This window comes from Bombina bombina, chromosome 4 (genome assembly GCF_027579735.1).
Source record: "Bombina bombina isolate aBomBom1 chromosome 4, aBomBom1.pri, whole genome shotgun sequence".
Classification (NCBI taxonomy): Eukaryota; Metazoa; Chordata; class Amphibia; order Anura; family Bombinatoridae; genus Bombina; species Bombina bombina.
Genome location: NC_069502.1, coordinates 1,049,605,715 through 1,049,629,729, shown reverse-complemented (window position 1 = coordinate 1,049,629,729; position 24,015 = coordinate 1,049,605,715).

The window sequence follows — 24,015 nt, the reverse complement described above, 5'->3', positions numbered from 1 at the left end:
AGATGCATAATGCATATTCTTAGATCAAAATCTTGCTACAAGAAACAATATAACTGTTTCCAAGAAACAAGTACTAATACAGTTTTCTACAGTTAATGGACAACCACTGGGAGCCAGCATTAGAGAATTTAGAACTAGGCTTTGAATCTTACATTCTAAATTCATACGGCTAGATGTAATTTACTCCCCACAAATACCTCTCATATTAGGCCTACCATGATTACGACAACATGATCCAATCATCTGGTAACAATCTAAATTACTCTCCTGGGGCATTCAATGTCAGCATAACTGTCTATCTTCTGAGAACCCAATATAACTATGAACTTTCTTTATGTCTACTCCCTGCACAATATGCTGAATTCCAAGTTTTTTCCCCAATGTTGAAGCTGATGTTTTGCCTCCTCATTGAAGTTTTGATTGTGCAATGTATCTGTTATCTCGAGCTACTATTCCCTAAGGTCAAACGTTTTCCTTGTCTCTGCCAGAAATAAAATGAATACATTCAATAAACCTCCAGAAAGGTTTTATCCAACCACCACCACTCCCCGCCCCATCTCCACTATCTTAAATATAATGATTACCAAACTTTGAATCGTATGTGTGTTGAACATTTATATAAACTAATCATGTCACCTCTCAAGCACCCACCTTTTTTTCTATGGAATACAGAATCAGTTTGGTTAAACTTTCCTTATAGTTTAAATTCGCCATTCTCCTTATTAGTTTTGTGGCCCTTCTCTGAACTTTATCTAAGTCTGTAATATCTTTTTTAGAAATTGATCCACAGAACTGCACTCCATACTCAAGGTGAGGTCTTACCAGAGATTTATATTGTGATAGAATTATGCTTTCTTTCCTTGCATAAATGCCTCTTTTAATACATGCTAGTATCTAATTAGCCTTAGAAGCCAGTGCCACTGCCCTGCATTGTGCACCCATCCTTAACTTATCTATATGTACTCCCAAATCATTTTCCTCATCTGTTTTGCGAAGTCTAGTCCCATTTAAAAATAGGTTGCCTGCTTATTTTTACTTAAAAAATGTAGAACTTTACATTTCAAGTATTAAATCTAATTTTCCATTTATCTGCCCATTCTTCTAATTTTTGTAAATCCCGTTGTAAAGCAATTTCATTCTGCACTGACCTAATGACCTTACACAATTTTGTATCACCTACAAAAATAGAGATGTTACTATTTAATCATTGGTCCAAGTCATTAATAAAACATATTAAAAAGAACAGGGCCCAGTACTGATCCTTGTGGGACTCCACTGATTACCTTTGTCCAATCAGAGTATGATCCGTTTACAACTACTCATTGCTCCCTGTCTTTTATCCAGTTAATTATCCACTAACATTTTCATATATTCCCAGTCCCTTAATATTCTTCCGGCTAGATTTAAAGTTTTGTCGGTAATGACCCGCATAGCTAACGCTGGCTTTTTTCCCCCTGCTCCTTTTACATACCGCTGGTATTTAGAGTTCACAGAATGGCTGTGTTAGGCTCCAAAAAGGGAGCGTACAGGCATATTTACCGCCACTGCAACTCTCAATACCAGCGGTGCTTACGGACGCGGCCAGCTTCAAAAACGTGTTCGTGCACGATTATCCCATAGAAAACAATGGGGCAGTTTGAGCTGAAAAAAACCTAACACCTGCAAAAAAGCAGCTTTCAGCTCATAACGCAGCCCCATTGTTTCCTATGGGGAAACAGTTTCTAAGTCTGCACCTAACACTCTAACATGTACCCCGAGTCTAAACACCCCTAACCTTACACTTATTAACCACTAGTCTGCCGACCCCGATATCGCTGCATATTTTTTTAACCCCTAATCTGCCACTCCGTACACCGCCGCAACCTACATTTTACCTATGTACCCCTAATCTGCTGCCCCTAACACCGCCGACCCCTATATTATATTTATTACCCCCTAATCTGCCCCCCCCCCAACGTCGCCGCCAGCTACCTACAATAATTAACCCCTAATCTGCCGACCGGACCTCACCGCTACTATAATAAATGTATTAACCCTTAATCCGCCTCACTAACCCTATAATAAATAGTATTAACCCCTAATCTGCACTCCCTAACATCGCTGACACCTAACTTTAAGTATTAACCCCTAATCTGACGACCAGACCTCACCGCTACTCTAATAAATGTATTAACCCCTAAAGCTAAGTCTAACCCTAACACTAACACCCCCCTAAATTAAATATAATTTAAATCTAACTAAATAAATGAACTCTTATTAAATAGATTATTCCTATTTAAAGCTAAATACTTACCTGTAAAATAAACCCTAATATAGCTACAATATAAATTATAATTATATTGTAGCTATTTTAGGACTAATATTTATTTTACAGGCAACTTTGTAATTATTTTAACCAGGTACAATAGCTATTAAATAGTTAATAACTATTTAATAGCTACCTAGATAAAATAATTACAAAATTAACTGTAAAATAAATCCTAACCTAAGTTACAATTAAACCTAACACTACACTATCAATAAATTAATTAAATAAAATACCTACAATTATCTACAATTGAATCTAACACTACACTATCAATAAATTAATTAAACAAAATACCTAAAAATAAATAAACTAACTAAAGTACAAAAAATAAAAAAAGCTAAGTTACAAAAAATAAAAAAATAAATTACAAACATAATAAAAATATTACAACAATTTTAAGCTAATTACACCTACTCTAAGCCCCCTAATAAAATAACAAAGCCCCCCAAAATAAAAAAATGCCCTACCCTATTCTAAAATTAAAATAGAAAAGCTCTTTTACCTTATCAGCCCTTAAAAGGGCCTTTTGCGGGGCATGCCCCAAAGAAAACTGCTCTTTTGCCTGTAAAAAAAAACATACAATACCCCCCCCACCAACATTACAACCCACCACCCACATACCCCTAATATAACCCAAACCCCCCTTAAATAAACCTAACACTAAGCCCCTGAAGATCTTCCTACCTTATCTTCACCACACTGGTATCACCGATCCGTCCAGGCTCCGAAATCTTCATCCAAGCCCAAGCGGGGGCTGAAGAGATCCATCATCCGGCTGAAGTCTTCTATCAAGCGGTAAGAAGAAGTCCAGAAGAGGCTCCAAAGTCTTCATCCTATCCGGGCAGAAGAGGAGATCAGGACCGGCAACCATCTTCATCCAAGCGGCATCTTCTATCTTCATCCGATGACGAGTGGCTCCATCTTCAAGACCTCCGGCGCGGATCCATCCTCTTCTTCCAACGTCCTAAGTCCGAATTAAGGTTCCTTTAAATGACATCATCCAAGATGGCGTCCCTAGAATTCCGATTGTCTGATAGGATTCTATCAGCCAATCGGAATTAAGGTAGGAAAAATCTGATTGGCTGATGGAATAATTTTGTAATTATTTTAACTAGGTAGCTATTAAATAGTAAATAACTATTTAATAGCTATTGTACCTGGTTAAAATAAATAGAAAGTTGCCTGTAAAATAAATATCAATCCTCAAATAGCTACAATATAATTATTTGTTATATTGTAGCTATATTAGGGTTTATTTTACAGGTAAGTATTTAGCTTTAAATAGGAATAATTTATTTAATAAGAGTTAATTTATTTCGTTAGATTTAAATTATATTTAATTTAGGGGGGTGTTAGTGTTAGGGTTAGACTTAGCTTTAGGGGTAATAAATTTATTATAGTAGCGGTGAGGTCCGGTCGGCAGATTAGGGGTTAATACTTGAAGTTAGGTGTCGGTGATGTTAGGGAGGGCAGATTAGGGGTTAATACTATTTATTATAGGGTTATTGAGGCGGGAGTGAGGCGGATTAGGGGTAAATAACTTTATTATAGTAGCGGTGAAGTCCGGTCGGCATATTAGGGGTTAATAATTGTAGGTAGGTAGCAGCGACGTTGGGGACGGCAGATTAGGGGTTAATAAATATAATATAGGGGTCGGCGGTGTTAGGGGCAGCAGATTAGGGGTACATAGGGATAACGTAGGTGGCGGCGGTGTGCGGTCGGCAGATTAGGGGTTAAAAAAAATATTAGAGTGGCGGCGATGTGGGGGGACCTCGGTTTAGGGGTACATAGGTAGTTTATGGGTGCTAGTGTACTTTAGAGCACAGTAGTTAAGAGCTTTATGAACCGGCGTTAGCCCAGAAAGCTCTTAACTCCTGGCTTTTTTCTGCGGCTGGAGTTTTGTCGTTAGATTTCTAACGCTCACTTCAGCCAAGACTCTAAATACCGGCGTTAGAAAGATCCCATTGAAAAGATAGGATACGCAAATGGTGTAGGGGGATCTGCGGTATGGAAAAGTTGCGGCTGCAAAGTGAGCATTAGACCCTTACCTACAAGACTCTAAATACCAGCGGTAGCCCAAAACCAGCGTTAGGAGCCTCTAACACTGGTTTTGACGGCTAATGCCAAACTATAAATCTAGCCGTTTATTAATCTCTCATGTGGCACTGGATCAAACGTCTTTTCAAAATCCAAGTATATCACATCAACTTATTTCCCTTTATCTATATTTTTACTTCCTCGTAAAATGTGTAGAATCTTATTCACACCCATGAAGGGGATGAGTGGAAAACACTTTTCAATACTCACTCAAGACATTACAAAAATCTATTATTGTCCTTTTTGCCTTTGTAATGCTTCAGCAGTGTTTCAAGCTTTCATACATTATGGACCAAATTACAAGTGGAGCGCAAAATATCGCTTTCACAAAGGCGATATTTGCACTCTACTTTGTAATACCAGCGCAAGCAAATGTGCGCTGGTATTACAAGTTAGGTGCAATGCCTACGCAACTTCACTTTCGCATTTCACAGAAGCATTGCGCTCATGATAGAGCGCTTCCATAGGATCCATTGTAAGCCTTGTTGTCATGCCGTCAAATATATTCAACACCCCTAGAGCAGCACCAACAACATGAACAATCAGTTCTACAATGTATTTGGGATGATCACTTGTTTAATAAATAAGAGAAATGTGTAGTTGAATAAACCAAAATATCTTTCCATGGCTATTATATTTCCAAGGAAAGATTTGAAATGGATCCTCAAAATTCCACCTCAATTTTAGTATGGCAGAACCCCACAATGATTATTAGGTGTTGCCACCTTTTACAAAAAACTTACTAAAAAATATTATATTATAGCACCTAACAGTTTTAACTTAAAAATTAAAGGGATAGTAGACATCAGAAATGTTGTTTTAAAAGATAGATAATCCTTTTATTTACCATTCCCCAGTTTTGCATAACCAACATTGTTATAGAAATATACTTTTTACAGCTGTAATTACCTTGTATCTAAGCTTCTGCATACTGCCCCCTTATCTCAGTGCTTTTGACAGACTTGCATTTCAGGCAATTAGTGCTGACTCTGAAATAACTCCACGTGCGTGAGCAAAATGTTTTTTATAAGAAACACATGAACTAATGCCCTCTAGCTGTGAAAAACTGTCAAATGCATTCAGATAAGAGGCAGCCTTCAAGGGCTTAAAGTTAGAATATGAGCCTACCTATGTTTGGCTTTTAACTAAGAATACCAAGAGAACAAAGCAAACTTGATGGTAAAAGTGAATTGGAAAGTTGTTTAAAATTGTGTGCCCTATCTGAATCATAAAAGTTTCATTTTGACTTGACTGCCCCTTTAAGCAGATATGCCTCACTCCCCCAATAAGGGTAAAATCTACAGTTATTAGAGAGCGGTTTTGTTTTTTCCAAGCTGCTTTTTCTTCACATTTATTTGAAGAAAGTAAAAATCCTTTTCTAAGAAAATAACAAAAGCAATGTACAGGTAATACCAAATAGCTAACTAATAGTGAATGCAATTGCAAGTTTTTAGGACACTAACGCCTAGATTTAGAGTTTTGTCGGTAACGACCCGCGTAGCTAACGCTGGCTTTTTTCTGGCCGCACCTTTTAAATACCTCTGTTATTGAGAGTTCACAGAATGATTGCGTTAGGCTCCAAAAAGGGAGCGTACAGGCATATTTACCGCCACTGCAACTCTCGATACCAGAGTTGCTTACGGACGCGGCCAGCTTCAAAAACCATTACTTGTGGGATATTCTCCTCCCCCACAGGGAAAGGCAAGGAGAGCACACAGCAAGAGCTGTCCATATAGTCCCTCCCAGGCTCCGCCCCCCCCAGTCATTCGACCGACGGTTAGGAGAAAAAAAGGAGAAACTATAGTGTGCCCGTGGTGACTGTAGTGTATAGAGAAAGAAATTCTTCAAACCTGATTAAAAAACCAGGGCGGGCCGTGGACCGGACACACCGTTGGAGAAAGTAATTTATCAGGTAAGCATAAATTCTGTTTTCTCCAACATTGGTGTGTCCGGTCCACGGTGTCATCCATTACTTGTGGGAACCAATACCAAAGCTTTAGGACATGGATGAAGGGAGGGAGCAAATCAGGTTACCTAAACAGAAGGCACCACGGCTTGCAAAACCTTTCTCCCAAAAATAGCCTCCGAAGAAGCAAAGTATCAAATTTGTAGAATTTGGACAAAGTGTGCAGAGAAGACCAGGTCGCTGCCTTACATATCTGATCAACAGAAGCCTCGTTCTTGAAGGCCCATGTAGAAGCCACAGCCCTAGTAGAGTGAGCTGTGATTCATTCAGGAGGCTGCCGTCCGGCAGTCTCGTAAGCCAATCGTATGATGCTTTTCAGCCAAAAGGAAAGAGAGGTAGCAGTAGCTTTTTTGACCTCTCCTCTTGCCAGAATAAACGACAACAGAGAAGACGTTTGTCTGAAATCCTTTGTTGCTTCTAAATAGAACTTTAAAGCACGGACTACATCTAAATTGTGTAACAAGCGTTCCTTCTTTGAAACTGGATTCGGACACAAAGAAGGCACAACTATTTCCTGGTTAATATTCTTGTTGGAAACAACCTTTGGAAGGAAACCAGGTTTAGTACGCAAAACAACCTTATCTGAATGGAACACCAGATAGGGCGGATTACACTGCAGAGCAGATAATTCAGAAACTCTTCTAGCAGAAGAATAGCAACCAAAAACAGAACTTTCCAAGATAACAACTTGATATCTATGGAATGTAAGGGTTCAAACGGAAACCCCTTGAAGAACTGAAAGAACAAATTTAGACTCCAGGGAGGAGTCAAGGGTCTGTAAACAGGCTTGATCCTGACCAAAGCCTGAATAAAAGCTTGAATATCTGGCACAGCTGCCAGTCGTTTGTGTAACAAGACAGATAAAGCAGAAATCTGTCCTTTTAGAGAACTCGCTGATAATCCCTTATCCAAACCTTCTTGGAGAAAGGAAAGGATCCTAGGAATTTTAATCTTACTCCATGAGAATCCCTTGGATTCACCACCAACAGATATATCTTTTCCATATTTTATGGTAATCCTTTCTAGTCACAGGTTTTCTGGCTATGTACCAGAGTATCTATCACAGAATCCGAAAACCCACGCTTAGACAAAATCAAGCGTTCAATTTCCAAGCAGTCAGCTGGAGAGAAAACTAGATTTGGATGTTCGAATGGACCTTGTACTAGAAGATCCTGTCTCAAAGGTAGCTTCCATGGTGGAGCCGATGACATATTCACCAGGTCTGCATACCAAGTCCTGCGTGGCCACGCAGGAGCTATCAAATCACTGAGGCCTTCTCCTGTTTGATCCTGGCTACCAGCCTGGGAATGAGAAGGAACGGTGGAAACGCATAAGCTAGGTTGAAAGTCCAAGGCGCCACTAATGCATCCACTAGAGTCACCTTGGGATCCCTGGATCTGGACCCGTAGCAAGGAACCTTGAAGTTCTGATGAGACGCCATCAGATCCATGTCTGGAATGCCCCATAATTGGGTCAACTGGGCAAAACACTCCGGGTGGAGTTCCCACTCCCCCGGATGAAAGGTCCTGACGACTCAGATAATCCGCCCTCCCAGTTTTCCACTCCTGGATGTGGATCGCAGACAGGTGGTAGGAGTGATCCCTCCGCCCATTTGATGATCTTGGTCACCTCTCTCATCGCCAGGGAACTCCTTGTTCCCCCCCTGATGGTTGAAGTAAGCAACAGTCGTCATGTTGTCTGATTGGAATCTTATGAATCTGGCCTTTGCTAGTTGAGGCCCAAGCCCGGAGAGCATTGAATATCGCTCTCAGTTCCAGGATGTTTATCGGGAGAAGAGACTCTTCCCGAGACCATAGACCCTGAGCTTTCAGGGAATCCCAGACGCGCCCCAGCCTAATAGACTGGCGTCGGTCGTGACCAATGACCCACTCTGGTCTGCGGAAGCTCATTCCCTGGGACAGGTGATCCTGAGTCAGCCACCAACGGAGTGAGTCTCTGGTCTTCTGATCTACTTGAATCACTGGAGACAAGTCTGTATAGTCCCCCATTCCACTGTTTGAGCATGCACAGTTGTAATGGTCTTAGATGAATTCGCGCAAAAGGAACTATGTCCATTGCTGCAACCATCAACCCTACTACTTCCATGCACTGAGCTATGGAAGGCCGTAGAACCAGAGTGAAGAACTTGACAAGCGTTTAGAAGCTTTGACTCTCTGACATCTGTCAGGAAAATCTTCATTTCTAAAGAATCTATTATTGTTCCCAAGAAAGGGACTCTTGTTGACGGAGACAGGGAACTTTTTTTCTATGTTCACCTACCACCCGTGAGATCTGAGAAAGGCTAGAAACAATGTCTGTGTGAGCCTTTGTCTTTGAAAGAGACGACGCTTGAATTAGGATGTCGTCCAAGTAAGGTGCCACTGCAATGCCCCTGGGTCTTAGAACCGCTAGAAGGGACCCGAGCACCTTTGTGAAAATCCTTGGAGCAGTGGCTAAGTCCGAATGGGAGAGCCACAAGAGGTAATGTTTGTCCAGAAAGGCGAACCCTTAGGAACTGATGATGCTCTTTGTGGATAGGAATATGCAGATACGCATCCTTTAGATCCACGGTAGTCATAAATTGACCCTCCTGGATTGTAGGTAAAATCGTTCGAATAGTTTCCATTTTTGAACGATGGCACTCTGAGAAATTTGTTAGAATTTTTAAATCCAGAATTGGTCTCAAAGTTCCCCTCTTTTTTTTGGGAACTACCAAACAGATTTGAGTAAAACCCCTAACCTTGTTCCACAGTTGAACTGGGAGTATCACTCCCATCTTTAAAGGTCTCTACACAATGTAAGAATGCTGTCTCTTTACTTGGTTTGAAGATAAGTGAGACATGTGGAACCTTCCCCTTGGGGGTAGTTCCTTGAATTCTAGAAGATAACCCTGAGAGACTATTTCTAGTGCCCAGGGATCCTGAACATCTCTTGCCCAAGCCTGAGCAAAGAGAGAGAGTCTGCCCCCTACTAGATCCGGTTCTGGATCGGGGGCTACCTCTTCATGCTGTCTTGGTAGCAGCAGCAGGTTTCTTGGCCTGTTTACCCCTTGTTCCAGCCTTGCATTGATTTCCAAGCTGGTTTAGTCTGGGAAGCCGTTACCCTCTTGTCTAGAGGCTGCCGAGTTGAAGCCGGGTCCGTTCCTGAAATGCGAAAGGAACGAAAATTGGACTTATTCTTAGCCTTGAAAGGTTTATCTTGTGGGAGGGCATGGCCCTTTCCCCCAGTGATGACTGAAATAATCTCTTTCAATTCTGGCCCCAAAAGGGGTCTTACCTTTGAAAGGGGTACTTAAGCAATTTTGTCTTGGAAGATACATCCGCCCGACAAGACTTAGCCAGAGCGCTCTGCGCGCCACAATTGTAAACCCTGATTTTTTTGCCGCTAACCTCGCTAACTGCAAAGCGGCGTCTAAAATAAAGGAATTAGCTAACTTAAGTGCGTAAATTCTGTCCATGACTTCCCTCATACGGGTGTCTCCCTACTGAGCGACTTTTCCAGTTCCTCGAACCAGAACCACGCCTCTGTAGTGACCTTGCTGTACAAAAATCTTTTTAAGCAAACCCTCCAATTTTTTATCCATAGGATCTTTGAAAGCACAATTGTCCTCAATAGGAATGGTCGTGCGCTTGGCTAGAGTAGAAAACTCCCCCTCGACCTTAGGGACTGTTTGCCATGTGTCCTTCCTGGGGTCGACCATAGGGAACAATTTCTTAAATATAGGAGGAGGGACAAAAGGTATGCCTGGCTTCTCCCACTCCTTATTCACTATGTCCGCCACCCGTTTAGGTATCGGAAAAGCTTCAGGGTGCACCGGGACTCAAGGAACTGTCCATCTTGCACAATTTTTCTGGGTTGACCAGATTGTCACAATCCTCCAGAGTAGATAGCACTCCTTAAGTAATGCGCGGAGATGCTCTAATTTAAATTTAAATGTCACAACATCAGGTTCTGCCTGCAGACAATTCTTCCTGTATCAGAAATTTCCCCATCTGACAAACCCTCCCTCACTGCCACTTCAGACTGGTGTGAGGGTTATGACAGAAAAATTATCATCAGCGCCCTCCTGCTCTACAGTGTTTAAACAGAGCAATCGCGCTTTCTCTGAAATGCTGGCATTTTGGATAAAATATTAGCTATGGAGTTATCCATTACTGCCGTCAATTACTGCATAGTAACAAGCATTGGCGCGCTAGAAGTACTAGGGGTCGCCTGCGCGGGCATAACTGGTATAGACACAGAAGGAGATGATGTAGAACTATGTCTACTTCCTTCATCTGAGGAATCATCCTGGGCAATTTACAATTTGTGACAGTTCTGTCCTTACTTTGTTTGGACGCAATGGCACATTATCACACTATATTTGAAGGGGGAACCACATTGGCTACCATACATACAGAACATGATCTATCTGAAGGTACAGACATGTTAAACAGGCTTAAACTGGTTATAAAGCACAAAAACCGTTTTAAAACAAACCGTTACTGTCTCTTTAAATGTTAAACAGGGCACACTTTATTACTGAATATGTAAAAAACTATGAAGGAATTATCCAATCTTTACCAAATTTTCACCACAGTGTCTTAATACATTCAAAGTATTGCACCCCAATTTTCAAGCTGTTAACCCTTAAAATGTGGAAACGGAGCCGTTTATTTAACCCCCTTACAGTCCCAGCCACAGCCTTTGCTGCAACTTCACCAATCCCAGGGGGGTATATGATACCAAATGAAGCCTTCTAGGAACGTTTTTAGTGATTCCAGACCCCTCACACATGCAGCTGCATGTACCTGAACTCAAAATTAAACTGCACAGTAATGGCGCGAAAATGAGGCTCTGCCTACTACAGAGAAAGGCCCTTCCTGACTGGGAAGGTGTCTTAACAAGTGCCTGGTGCTAAAAACGTTCCCCAATGTTATAAAAGTGTGAAATACAACTTCAAACTGCATATAATACTTAAATAAAGCAATCGATTTAGCCCCTAAAAGTGTCTACAGTTTATAGCCCATAATAAGTCCTTTATTCTGTTTGAGACTAAGAAATGGCTTACCGATCCCCATGAGGGGAAAATGACAGCCCTTCCAGCATTACACAGTCTTGTTAGAAATATGGCTAGTCATACCTTGAGCAGAAAAGTCTGCAAACTGTTCCCCCCAACTGAAGTTAATCTCATCTCAACAGTCCTATGTGGAAACAGCAAACGATTTTTAGTAACTGCTGCTAAAATCATAATCTCTCACAAACAGAAATCTTCATCTCTTTCTGTTTCAGAGTAAATAGTACATACCAGCACTATTTTAAAATAACAAACTCTGATAGAAGAATAAAAAACTACAACTAAACACCACAAACTCCTCACCATCCCCGAGGAGCTGCTACTTGTTCAGAGCGGCAAGGAGAATGACTAGGGGGGGGCGGAGCCTGGGAGGGACTATATGACAGCTCTTGCTGTGTGCTCTCCTTGCCTTTCCCTGTGGGGGAGGAGAATATCCCACAAGTAATGGATGACACGTGGACCGGACACACCAATGTTGGAGAATTATAATTTAAATCTAACAAAAAAAATTAACTCTTATTAAATAAACTATTCTATTTAAAGCTATAATACTTACCTGTAAAATTAACCCTAATATAGTACAATATAAATTATAATTATATTATAGCTATTTTAGGATTTATATTTATTTTACAGGTAACTTTGTATTTATTTTAACCAGGTACATAGCTATTAAATAGTTAAGAACTATTTAATAGCTAAAATAGTTAAAATAATTACAAATTACCTGTAAAATAAATCCTAACCCTAAGTTACAATTAAACCTACACTACACTATCAATATAATTAATTACATAAAATACCTGTTCCGATCAGCCAATAGAATGCAAGCTCAATCTGATTGGCTGATTGGATCAGCCAATCAGATTGAACTTGAATCTGATTGGCTGATTTCATCAGCCAATCAGAATTTTCCTACCTTAATTCCGATTGGCTGATAGAATCCCTATAGCCAATCGGAAATTCGAGGGACGCCATCTTGGATGACGTCATTCTAAGGAACCGTCATTCGTCGGGAAGTCGTCGGCCAGGATGGATTGTTCCGCGCCCGGACGGGAATGAAGATGGATCCGGAAGATAGAAGATTGAAGATGCCCGCTTGATAGAAGACTTTCAGCCGGATGATGGATCTCTTCAGCCCGATGATGGACCTCTTCAGCCGGATGATGGATCTCTTCAGCCCGATGATGGACCTCTTCAGCCGGATGATGGACCTCTTCAGCCGGATGATGGATCTCTTCAGCCAGATGATGGATCTCTTCAGCCGGATGATGGACCTCTTCAGCCCCCAAGCTTGGGCTTGGATGAAGACTTCGGAGCACCTCTGGACGGATCGGTGATACCCGGTGTGGTGAAGATAAGGTAGGGAGATCTTCAGGGCTTAGTGTTAGGATTATTTAAGGGGGTTTGGGTTAGATTAGGGGTATGTGGGGTGGTGGGTTGTAATGTTGGGGGGGGTATTGTATGCTTTTTTTTTACAAGGCAAAAGAGCTGAATTCTTTGGGCATGCCACGCAAAGGGCCCCTTTTAAGGGCTGGTAAGGTAAAAGAGCTTTTTTAATTTTAGAATAGGGGTAGGGCATTTTTTTATTTTGGGGGGCTTTGTTATTTTATTAGGGGGCTCTAGAGTAGGTGTAATTAGTTTAAAATTTGTTGTTATATTTTTCTAATGTTTGTAAATATTTTTTTTCATTTTTTGTAACTTAGTTCTTTTTATTTTTTGTACTTAGTTAGTTTATTTAATTGTATTTATTTGTAGGTATTTTATTTAATTAATTTATTGATAGTGTAGTGTTAGGTTTAAATTGTAGATAATTGTAGGTATTTTATTTAATTAATTTATTGATAGTGTTGTTGTTAGGTTTAATTGTAACTTAGGTTAGGATTTTTTTTACAGGTAATTTTGTAATTATTTTAATTAGGTAGCTATTAAATAGTTATTAACTATTTAATAGCTATTGTACCTGGTTAAATAAATCAAAGTTGCCTGTACAATAATATTTAATCCTAATATAGCTACAATATAATTAAAATTTATATTGTAGCTATATTAGGATTTATTTTACAGGTAAGTATTTAGCTTTAAATAGGAATAATTTATTTAATAAGAGTTAATTTATTTCGTTAGAGTTAAATTATATTTAACTTAGGGGGGTATTAGTGTTAGGGTTAGACTTAGCTTTAGGGGTTAATAAATTTAATAGAGTAGCGGTGAGGTCGGGGTCGGCAGATTAGGGGTTAATACTTGAAGTTAGGTGTCGGTGATGTAGGGAGGGCAGATTAGGGGTTAATACTATTTATTATAGGGTTATTGAGGCGGGAGTGAGGCGGATTAGGGGTTAATAACTTTATTATAGTAGCCGTGAGGTCCGGTCGGCAGATTAGGGATTAATAATTGTAGGTAGGTGGCGGCGACATTGGGGGGGCAGATTAGGGGTTAATAAATATAATATAGGGGTGGGCGGTGTTAGGGGCAGCAGATTAGGGGTACATAGGGATAACGTAGGTTGTGGCGGTGTGCGATCGGCAGATTAGGGGTTAAAAATTTTTATTAGAGTGGCAGCGATGTGGGGGGGGCCTTGGTTTAGGGGTACATAGGTAGTTTATGGGTGTTAGTGTACTTTAGAGCACAGTAGTGAAGAGCTTTATGAACCGGCGTTAGCCCAGAAAGCTCTTAACTCCTGGCTTTTTGCTGCGGCTGGAGTCTTGCTCACTTCAGCCAAGACTCTAATACAGCATTAGAAAGATCCCCATTGAAAAGATAGGTTACGCAAATGGCGTAGGGGGCGTATGGAAAAGTCCGCGCTGCAAAGGGAGCATTAGACCCCTTTCCTGACTGACTCTAAATACCAGCGGGTGGCTAAAACCAGCGTTAGGACCCCCTAACGCTGGTTTTGACGGCTAACGCAGAACTCTAAATCTAGCGGTAAGTAACCCAGTTAGAGAAACAGGTGTTCCACAAAAGCACTGTCCCCAGAAAATAACTATTTTGTGCTTACTACAGCAGGTGATCACTATTCTTAGGGTGATAACTCATTTGCAACAAAGGAGGGGAATGTGACCTCTTTCAATTTAGGGGTTTTATGTCCCTCCGGGTGAAATTGCAGCATATGAGCTCAGTTAGTGCCCATCACTAATATCTCCTTTAGATTCCTTGTGTTGCCGATATTTGTCATTTTTTTTTGTCATGTTAACTAGGTAGATCCCCTTTTTTCAAACAAAGAATCATGTGACCCTCTAAATGCTAATGGGCTGAGATTTTTTTCCCTAGAACAAAATCAGTGAGGTAGTGCCTCTGGGATTTTCTAATTGTGTGTAATATTATCATGCATATGTGGGATAACAGATTATCATGTAGCTGGTCACAGGCATTTCATGTAATGATGAATTCATCATTATACCTCTAAGACAGCAAGCATTGAGGAAAAAAGAGGACACACAAAACTGGATATTATTTATTTAAAATGTCCATAAACCATTCAACCCAGAGGAAAATGTTAGAAACAACTTCTGACTATATCAGTTGTTTCTCCTTTGAAAACCTAATACAGGTATACATCGCTCATACAGCGGGTTAAGGACCGGAGGCCCTCTGTAAAAGCAAAACCGCCTTAAAATAAAACAAGGTGGTTTTAGCGTTATTTTCACTTGCCAGTGTGTTTAAAAATTTGAAAACATGTTTGAACTAACATATATTAGGTGTGCAATAGCGCTAAGTTTAACTCTAGCACAGTACAGTATTTAATTAGTATTTAATAAAAACTATACATCATCTGTAAAATAGTAGTAACATTTGCCAAACTACGACTCTGAGACACGAAGTGCACTGCAATGCTGTAAATAGACAGAACGGCGCATAAAAAAATGGTGCCAGGCACCTTTCTTGGAATGTCCATATTGGTGCTGTATAGGTGAAGCGTTGTAAAGTGAAGTGCTGTAAAGCGAGGTATACCTGTACCCAGAAGTGAAACTCTAATACTAATGGTTCATCCACCTTAAAAAAGAGGTAGTATTTAGACAAAATATGATAAATCATTTGAAGAGATAATAATAGCAGACAGATGAAATCAAGTGTATTACTTCTCAGTGGATTCATAGATTTCATTTTCAATTTCTTATTGGCTGCTGCCTAGTACTCACACCATATGTGGCATCTTGTGCTCTAATTGGGCAATTTGTTATTCATGCCTCTATTTTCCTTTGTTGATTGAGTATTAAAGAGGGATTTAAGCATAAGGGCTGATGCTGAACTTTGGTCGTTACAACCCCCCTTAAAGGAAACTTAACTACTTAACACTACTTGAACTAGAAAAGAAGACACAGACAACAGAGAGCTGGGTTTTAAGACCATATGAAATGGTCACATTTATTTAACCTAAATAAATAACTTGACTTCAACGGAAGTCGTAACTGAACTTTTGACCTGTGGCGGCATTCGAGGCCTAATACTAATATATAACAACTCCATATGACCAGAGGTCGCGGCCAAGATGTTCTGGAATTGGAAAAATCCACCAAGGGGGGCCGCAAAAACGTGGCTCCACCCCATTCCTTCTAGGAGGCGCAGACGCCCTAAGGGATCTTCAGCCATCAGACCCACGGGGCCGGGGCCCCCAGGTCACGACCTGAGGACATCTCCCCCGCCCATTAGCCCGACTGTCACCCCTACGGACTCTGCCCTCAGGTGTTTAAAGGCCACGACCTCCCGCCACAAGAGACAGGATTTCTCTTAAAAAACAGACTCTTGCCGCCACAAATCAAATATGGGTAACCAAGGACCTTTTGAGGTCCGCCATGAAGATTAGTAACCCCTCGTCAGACATATGGACACCGTCAGGGCGATACAGCTGCTTTTTATCCGCCGAAATCTGCTCATGGCAGACCACAAAACCCCCTGCAGCTTCCACCGCTCTACCCAGCTCCCTGTTGACCTTCTTTCTCACCCTATACGCTGTTTTGGGGGTGGGAAAATATCGCCAACACAACCTAGGGATGATGTTCGACCAAGCCAACTTCACCCCCGGGAATGTCACGCAAATCCACCGGACATCAGACCTCATGATATTTATGAGGTCCAAAGCCGGTGCGCAACCAAGGTCATTGCCCCCCATGTGCAAAATTATGATGTGAGGCTGCCCCCATCTGTGCCTGGCGTCTTGAAGGAGGGGAGGCAAACCATTCCATTGTAAGCCTCTGCGCCCCAACTATCTGACAGAAGCAGGGGCGTATTATGGCCTAGGCCGACAAGGCACGGGCCTAGGGCGGCAGATTGGAGGGGGCGACACTTTCTATAGGCTCTTTTGAGAGCGGAGCAACCATAGGGGAAAAATAATTCTGATCTGATTACAAAATCCCCATTAACATAGCTCTTTGACAAAGCGGACACTTTCCCACTCGAGAGCTATTGCATGAGTGTCTTTTAGCCTTATTTATAGATCAGGCAGAGGGCCAGTGTAACTCCACCTTTATGGTGTTAAACAGACATATTGCTATGTAAGTTACTGTAACCGGTGTCCTGTGTCCAATATTGCGCGCGCGCGCGCGCGTGCGTGCACTTTCGTCTCCATAGCAACTAGTGAGCAGTGTGGAAGAGACAGTTAGAACTTGAAGTTTTGTGAGCTGAGAAGGTGTAGCAGAGTTCAGGACCGGAGTGACTGAGGTAAGAATAGTGACGTGTGCAGATACCGGGTGACAGCCAACACTTTCACTATACAGAGCAGACTGATAACGGACAGCACAGGAAGAAGCCCTTAGGCCTCTCTCTGTTTATTCTGGTTATAATAGCATCAGTTACCGTGTGTGTCATGAATTGTTTTAAGAGGCCAGAGAACCGGATCTGCCGCTGTTTAGTTACTAAACAGCAGCAGATCTGGTTCTCTGGTCTCTAAAAACAATTCATGACACACACACGGTAACTGATGCATCATGCTATGGTTCCACTCAGTCTCAGCCGTATTATTTATATACAGTATATTATTTCTTAGGGTCCAGGGGACTATGCGTGGTGTAGAGTGTGCTAAAATGTAAAATAAGCTATTTGCAGCATACATGTGGCTATATTTTGTTTTGTGAATGTTATATGTAAAATACACTGATATATAATATAATATATATATGTGTGTGTGTGTGTATATATATATATATAGATATATATATATATTGTGTGTGTATATATATATATGTTTATATATATATATATATATTTATTTATACTGTGTGTGTATGTGTGTATATATATATATATGTATATATATATATTTATATATATATATATGTGTGTGTATGTATGTGTATATATATATATATATACAGTATATATATATATATATATATATTTATATATGTATATATATACACTATGTGTGTGTGTGTATATATATATATATATATATACACTATGTGTGTGTGTGTATATATATATAATATATATATATATAACATTATACCCTGGCCAAAAAATATTATGGCCGAAAAACAGTCTAAAACTTAGGGAGGTAGGGGGTGGGGGGAAGCAGCAGAATTTTAAGTGCCTAGGGCAGCACACAACCTAAATACGCCACTGGACAGAAGCCTTTGACACTGCTATCCCCAGTTTCTGCCCGTCGGGATGGGAGTGTGCCCGCTGGGCCGCCCAATGAACGTAGGAGTGCCCCATGATCCAAACGTGGGTAGGGGCCCCCGCTAAACCTAAAATGGATAACAGTAATTTAGAATTGCAACGCCCCAAATCGGCCGGGCTACGCTTAACTTGCGCTCTGCCCCTTCCCCACCAGTATCTCCTAAGCCTCAGTAGGAGGTCGCACGTAACCCTGGTAGCAATCTGCCTAATCTCTGGATACTCTGCGCCTCCCATCCCAACGCGGCCGCGCTTGTCGCTGCCCCTATGCGGAAAGAATGAGGAGTAATCCTACATACCTCCAAGCCAGCCGCAATCACCGCTCTTTTCAATACCGCGGCGAACTGGTACTTGGACAGGTTAGACCCATCCGCGTGCACCAGGAACTGTGGCTTGTCCTGCGTACGAAGTGCTATGTAGGCCTTGGTTGCCCGCACCGGGCATGCCTCCGAACCCAAGGGGGCGAGGGTCACCCATGCCCCTTTTCTGTCCTGGTCCGTCTTAGAATGAGGGATGAACAGTATCATGTTATCCCCGGCCCATTTAACGTGGGCCATCTGTATCCCAGACCTCACTGCCTGCTTAGAGGCAGATACTAACTCCCCAGGTCTGAGTGCAGCGAAGAACACGACCGTGAAGGCACATTCAAACAAAGCTTTCTCATAGGCATTACTGCACACCGAGTCCAACGCCCCTATCAGCCCAAGTAGCCGGTGTAGGGTTACTGGCTCTCTTGTGTCTCGCAACCGCCCTTCCAGCCTGCCCCATCCTTTCAATATCTGCCGTACCAAGAAGTTTCTTGTCACGTTGGGATACTCCAACAGGTTGTAGAAAAAGGATATGGCAGCTAATTTCATGGAGATAGCCCCTTTGGATGTCCCTCGTCGCTGCCACCAGGCCAGCCAACTGAGAAACAATTCCCTAGGCACTTCTTGTAAGCTAACGCCATGCGCAGAGCAATATTCTACCCACTCACCCCAATGCTGTGCGTAAGCTCTCCAAGTGCTTGGGGCCAACAAAGCCTGCACTAATTGCCAGATGGAATCCCAATCCCCGCCACCTGCCAAATAGAAGGAGGACAGGGTAAGCCTCGTGCCTCAGCATTTGGTGCCAGCCTGTGGAACTGCTCCCACTGAAACCTCGACAGAGCATCCGCCAAGGTGTTATTCACCCCTGGGACATGCCGCGCCTCAAACTGAATGTTATGCTGCAAGCTCCGAAGCACCAGGTGATGTATATAGTGTACGACCACCGGTGACGACGCGGATAGCCTGTTAATGGCAAAGACAATGCTAACGTTATCCGTCCAGAACAAAATGAACCTGTATTTTAGAACCCGTCCCCACAATTCGATCGCTACCACGATTGGAAAGAGTTCCAACAGTGTCAGGTTCCTAGTCATCCCTGCCTGTGCCCATGCCACCGGCCATGGTTCTGCGCTCCACCGACCTTCGAGGTAAGCCCCTTAGCCATATGCCCCAGATGCGTCAGTGAAGAGGTGAGCTGCCTGGCTTGATGCCCTCAGCGCCCTCCACAGCAAGGTCCCGTTAAAGTCTGTGAGGAACCTCTCCCAAACTTGGAGGTCCTCCCTCATCTCATCGGACACCTTTTTGACTCGGGCCTGTAGAGGAGCGGCCAACTTGGCCTCCATCCTCCTATTGAACGCGCGACCCATGGGTATCACCTTACATGCAAAGTTGAGGAGACCTAACAACAATTGTAGCTCCTTTAAGTGCATGGATGGTGCCGCCATCGCCCTGCGGACTGCCGTAAGCATGGCTCCCATTTTGCCATCAGGTAGACGACATAGCCTTTCAGCAGTGTCGATCTCAATCCCCAAGAAAGTGAGCCTCGCGCAAGGCCCCTGGGTCTTGTCTTCCACCAGCGGAACTCCGAATTCCGCCATCAATCTGTGCATTACTGCCATAAGCTGGGCACATTCCTGCTTTTCAGCCCTGCCAACCAGCAGGAAGTCGTCAAGGTAGTGCGCGACCATCCCTACGTGCGCTGCCATCGTAATTGCCCAGTGGAGGAACATACTGAATGCCTCAAAGTACGCACACGACACTGAACAGCCCATGAGCAAGCATTTGTCGACGTAGTAATACCCTTCGAACTTGCACCCCATCAACCTGAATGATGTGGGATGTATCGTCAGCAAGCGAAAAGCGGACTCGATGTCCAGTTTGGCCATCAGGGCGGCTGGTCCAGCCTTTCTGACGAGCTCCAGGGCTTGGTCGAACGACTGGTAAGACACCGAACTGATCGCCGGGTCAATAGCATCGTTCACGGAACCGCCCTTTGGGTAGGATAGGTGCTGGATGAGGCATTTTCCCGGGTCCTTCTTGGGAACAACCCCTAACGGTGATATGACCATTCCCCATATGGGTGGCACCTCAAATGGTCCAGCAAACCTTCCTAGAGAGAGCTCCTTATCGAGCTTCTTACGGACCTCATGCGGCATCTCATATGCTGACTTCAGGTTCCTATGAGACGCCGAGCCCACCACTGTTCCCTGTGTGGGGATTCAGAAACCCTTAGAAATCCACCCTATCAGAAGGGCTGCGGCCTCCCTGTCAGGGTAGGCCGCCAGCCAACGCCTAATTGCGTCCAGCCTCAGGGGGGTTGGCGCCCTTTGGTCCAACACCCCCTTTTGCTCCACGGCTGCTGCCCCCCCTCACGCCCTTTTTGGGCAATCGCAGCCTGGGTGTGGCCCGCCACAATACATGCATGCATGGCGAAAGGAACAAGATGCTCCTTTGTCGCATTGCTTTTCGTTGAAACGCCAGCATTCCCTGCCGCGGCGCTTAACAACGTTCTGGTTTCATTGTGTACCCAAGTGGTTTGTAACGCCGCCACTCTTCTCGGGAGTGAGCAAGGACCACAAATCCAGATCCTTAACCCCAAATTTAAGGACCGGATTGCCCACCATTTTTCGGCGGAACTCACTATCGTATGTCCGCCACACTCCTTCGCCAAATCTATTGTAGATTTGCTCAATGAATTCCGCGTATTTTATAACGTCCCCTGCCGCCTCTGGCCTCTGCTCAATGTAGCATGATGAGAACACGCGGAAGCAACGCCTCCACTCATCAAATGTGTCCGGCCGCTGAAATCTTTTGGGGCCCGTCCCATCCTCGCTCCGCTCCTTGTCCCTCTGGGCCTCCAATGACAGTTCAAATATGTTCACATATTTGTGATCTCTAATTTTTTTAACTGTCTTGGACTTAAGACGAGAGTGAAGGCAGTGGATTTTACAGGGGTAAGAGTCCCCCTGTAAAGCCACCTGCCTAGCGCTAGCTATGCCCCCTTGTTGTGTCACCACACCTGATACCCCTGCGGGGATACTGGCTCCAGCTATGCCTGTGCCCTGTCCTGCTGCCACCTGCGACTGCTCAAGTATGCCTACGCTCCTACCCTGAGCTCGCTCCGCTACTAGCAGCTTAAGCATCCTGAACATGCGCCCCTTACTGTTCAGACCCAGCTTCCTACCACCATCTGAATCAGAATCTGAGCTTGAGCCTGCGCTTAGTGTGTGCGACAACAAAGACAATTGGTTCTCACCGGTCCCAGAAGTCACTGTCACCGCTCCTGAGGGTCCTTCTCCAGCTTGCCGATTTGCCGCCTGTTCCAATACACTGGCCATCCCTGCTGATGAAGAAGCTGGTCCAGAGCCCTGCAAGGGGGAGAGAAAGGAGAGGGGAGTACCCAGGCTGACCATTGCAGAATTCCTACTGTGCCCAGCGACAGGGGTAGACACCCTCTGAGGCACGGCACCAACTACACCACTAACGTCCCCCAAATTGCTAGTAATCTCCCCCTGAGGTGCATTCACACTACTCACGTCCCTGCTATGCCCTGCAGGTACCTCTCGTGTCACCACACCACTCACATTTGCATTCGTCGCCCCTGATGCTACTAGGCCACTGTGAGCCTCATGCACATCCTGATAGCCTGTGCCAAATTGCCCCCTATGTGCCCCTCGCAGGTTAATACCCCTTGCACTGACTGACCTGTTCCCTCTGAAGTACCCTCTAGCCATGGTCCGACCCCTGCTCATCCATGCCACTCTTGCACCCCTTACGCTTTTTGCAGAGCGCTGCGCAGCGGAGCCGGCCAGCACAGGCACTCCCCACTCACCTCCGGTAAGCACCCGGCTTGGCCTCTTCCTCAGCCTCCCACACTCCGCAACCGATCCGGACACTCCTGGCCTGTGCGCGTCACTCCCGGAAGTGACGTCACACGCTACAGACGTCGGAGGCGCCGGACCGGAAGTGGGCGTTGCGTGCGGTAGGCCACAATCTGAGCCAGGCCCTAAGGTAGGAGAAGCCGACTGAGCCACCAATGATGCCCTTGCACGCAGCGCTAGGCCGCTCACGGAGCTAAGCCCGGCCGCTGCAGGGTCCCCCTGAGTCACCACTGTAACTCCGGACCCATGCGCAACCGGCCCTGGGGCCGGATTACTATGAGCCTCACCCCCCGGCGGCAAGGCCGCTGCCGGGAGTACCACAGCCGTCAAGGCCTTAAACAGGCCCACTACCGCTGCCGCGGCCTCCGGTGTCATACCGGAGGCGGTAAGAGCCCCCACACCGGCCTCCAAGGCCTGTGTCAGATTAGGGGCTAATACTCCCCCTGCTGTGCCCTCCAAGGCCGGAGCCATGCCAGCAGCTGCCCTAGAGGGTCCAGCAATAGCCGGGGAAGCAGGCAATGGTGGGCCAGGGGGTATTTCAGTAGGTGGAATAACACTAGCTGTAGACATTGTGGGCCTAGGGCCCAGGACTGAAGATACAGGCCTTTTTTTTCGAGGTGTAGGTGGGATCCCATCCTCAAGCTCTTCCTCCTGTCTTCCAGGTGCTGTGCTGCGTGTGGTCACCCCCGCAGCTTCCCTGAATCGCCGAGGCAACGCCGAAGTCCTCTTGGATCTAGACATTACTGCAAAGTTGATCACAGGAAACGTTCACCTTGAAAATCCCAGACAGAAGAGGCAGGAATATTCCAGAACCTTCCTTATAACCTGGTAAGATTGGGACCTCCCCTAACTTTGCATTGTTGCTACTTACACTACACTGGGATTTTCACTACCCTGTCATGCTCAGGCCCTTAACTCCATTACAGGAGACTTTGCTACCTTTCATTCCTCTAATATTCACCTCATTGTCTTTAGGTAAATATGGATTATTATGTCACCAATGTTACCTCAATGTAACTGTATTTATCTCTGTGTGGTCAATGCATAAAGGACTGCTATCACATACAATGTATGTCCTTTTCAAGTATGTCATTACAATATGTAAAAGGTGCATGAACATTTGCATATGTTAATAGAAATTTAATTTCCAATTAACAAATACCACACAACTGTGTTCACTTTAAAGAATAATTTATTTGAGTTAGTTTAGTTTTCCTTTATTATTTCTATTCTCTGCTCTTTTTCATTTTTTTTATTCATCCAGTTTTTTCCAAGGCAAATCCTCTGAACTGTTTTTAAACTGCAACTTTCATAAAGGTAAATGGGATTAAACTGTACCAAAACCCTTAAAAGGGGAATGGGTTGTTACAGTTCTGTGTAAAGGGGTAGTTTAGAGTCCTAAATTCGGAAGCTACCGCATCCCGCCATGTGGGTGGGGGGATTGGAACAGAGTGATCAACTCCACATTTACCTAAACATGTTAACTTTATCCCACCGTGGGGGGTCATGGTTAGGTTCCCAGCGGCGGTTGCAGCACTCCGGGAACGACATTGGAACAGAGCAATCAACCCCACATTTACCTAAACATGTAACCTTTTTACTGTTCCAATATCATTCCCGGGCTCCGCAACCCCCGCTGGGAACCTATCCATGGCCCCACCCCCATGGTGAGATGTGGTACCTTCTGAATTTGGGATGCTAAACTACCCCTTTACCCAGTTCTAATGTCTCATTTTCACAAATGCAGTGGTAATTTGACTGTCATTGCAATGTACATGCTACCA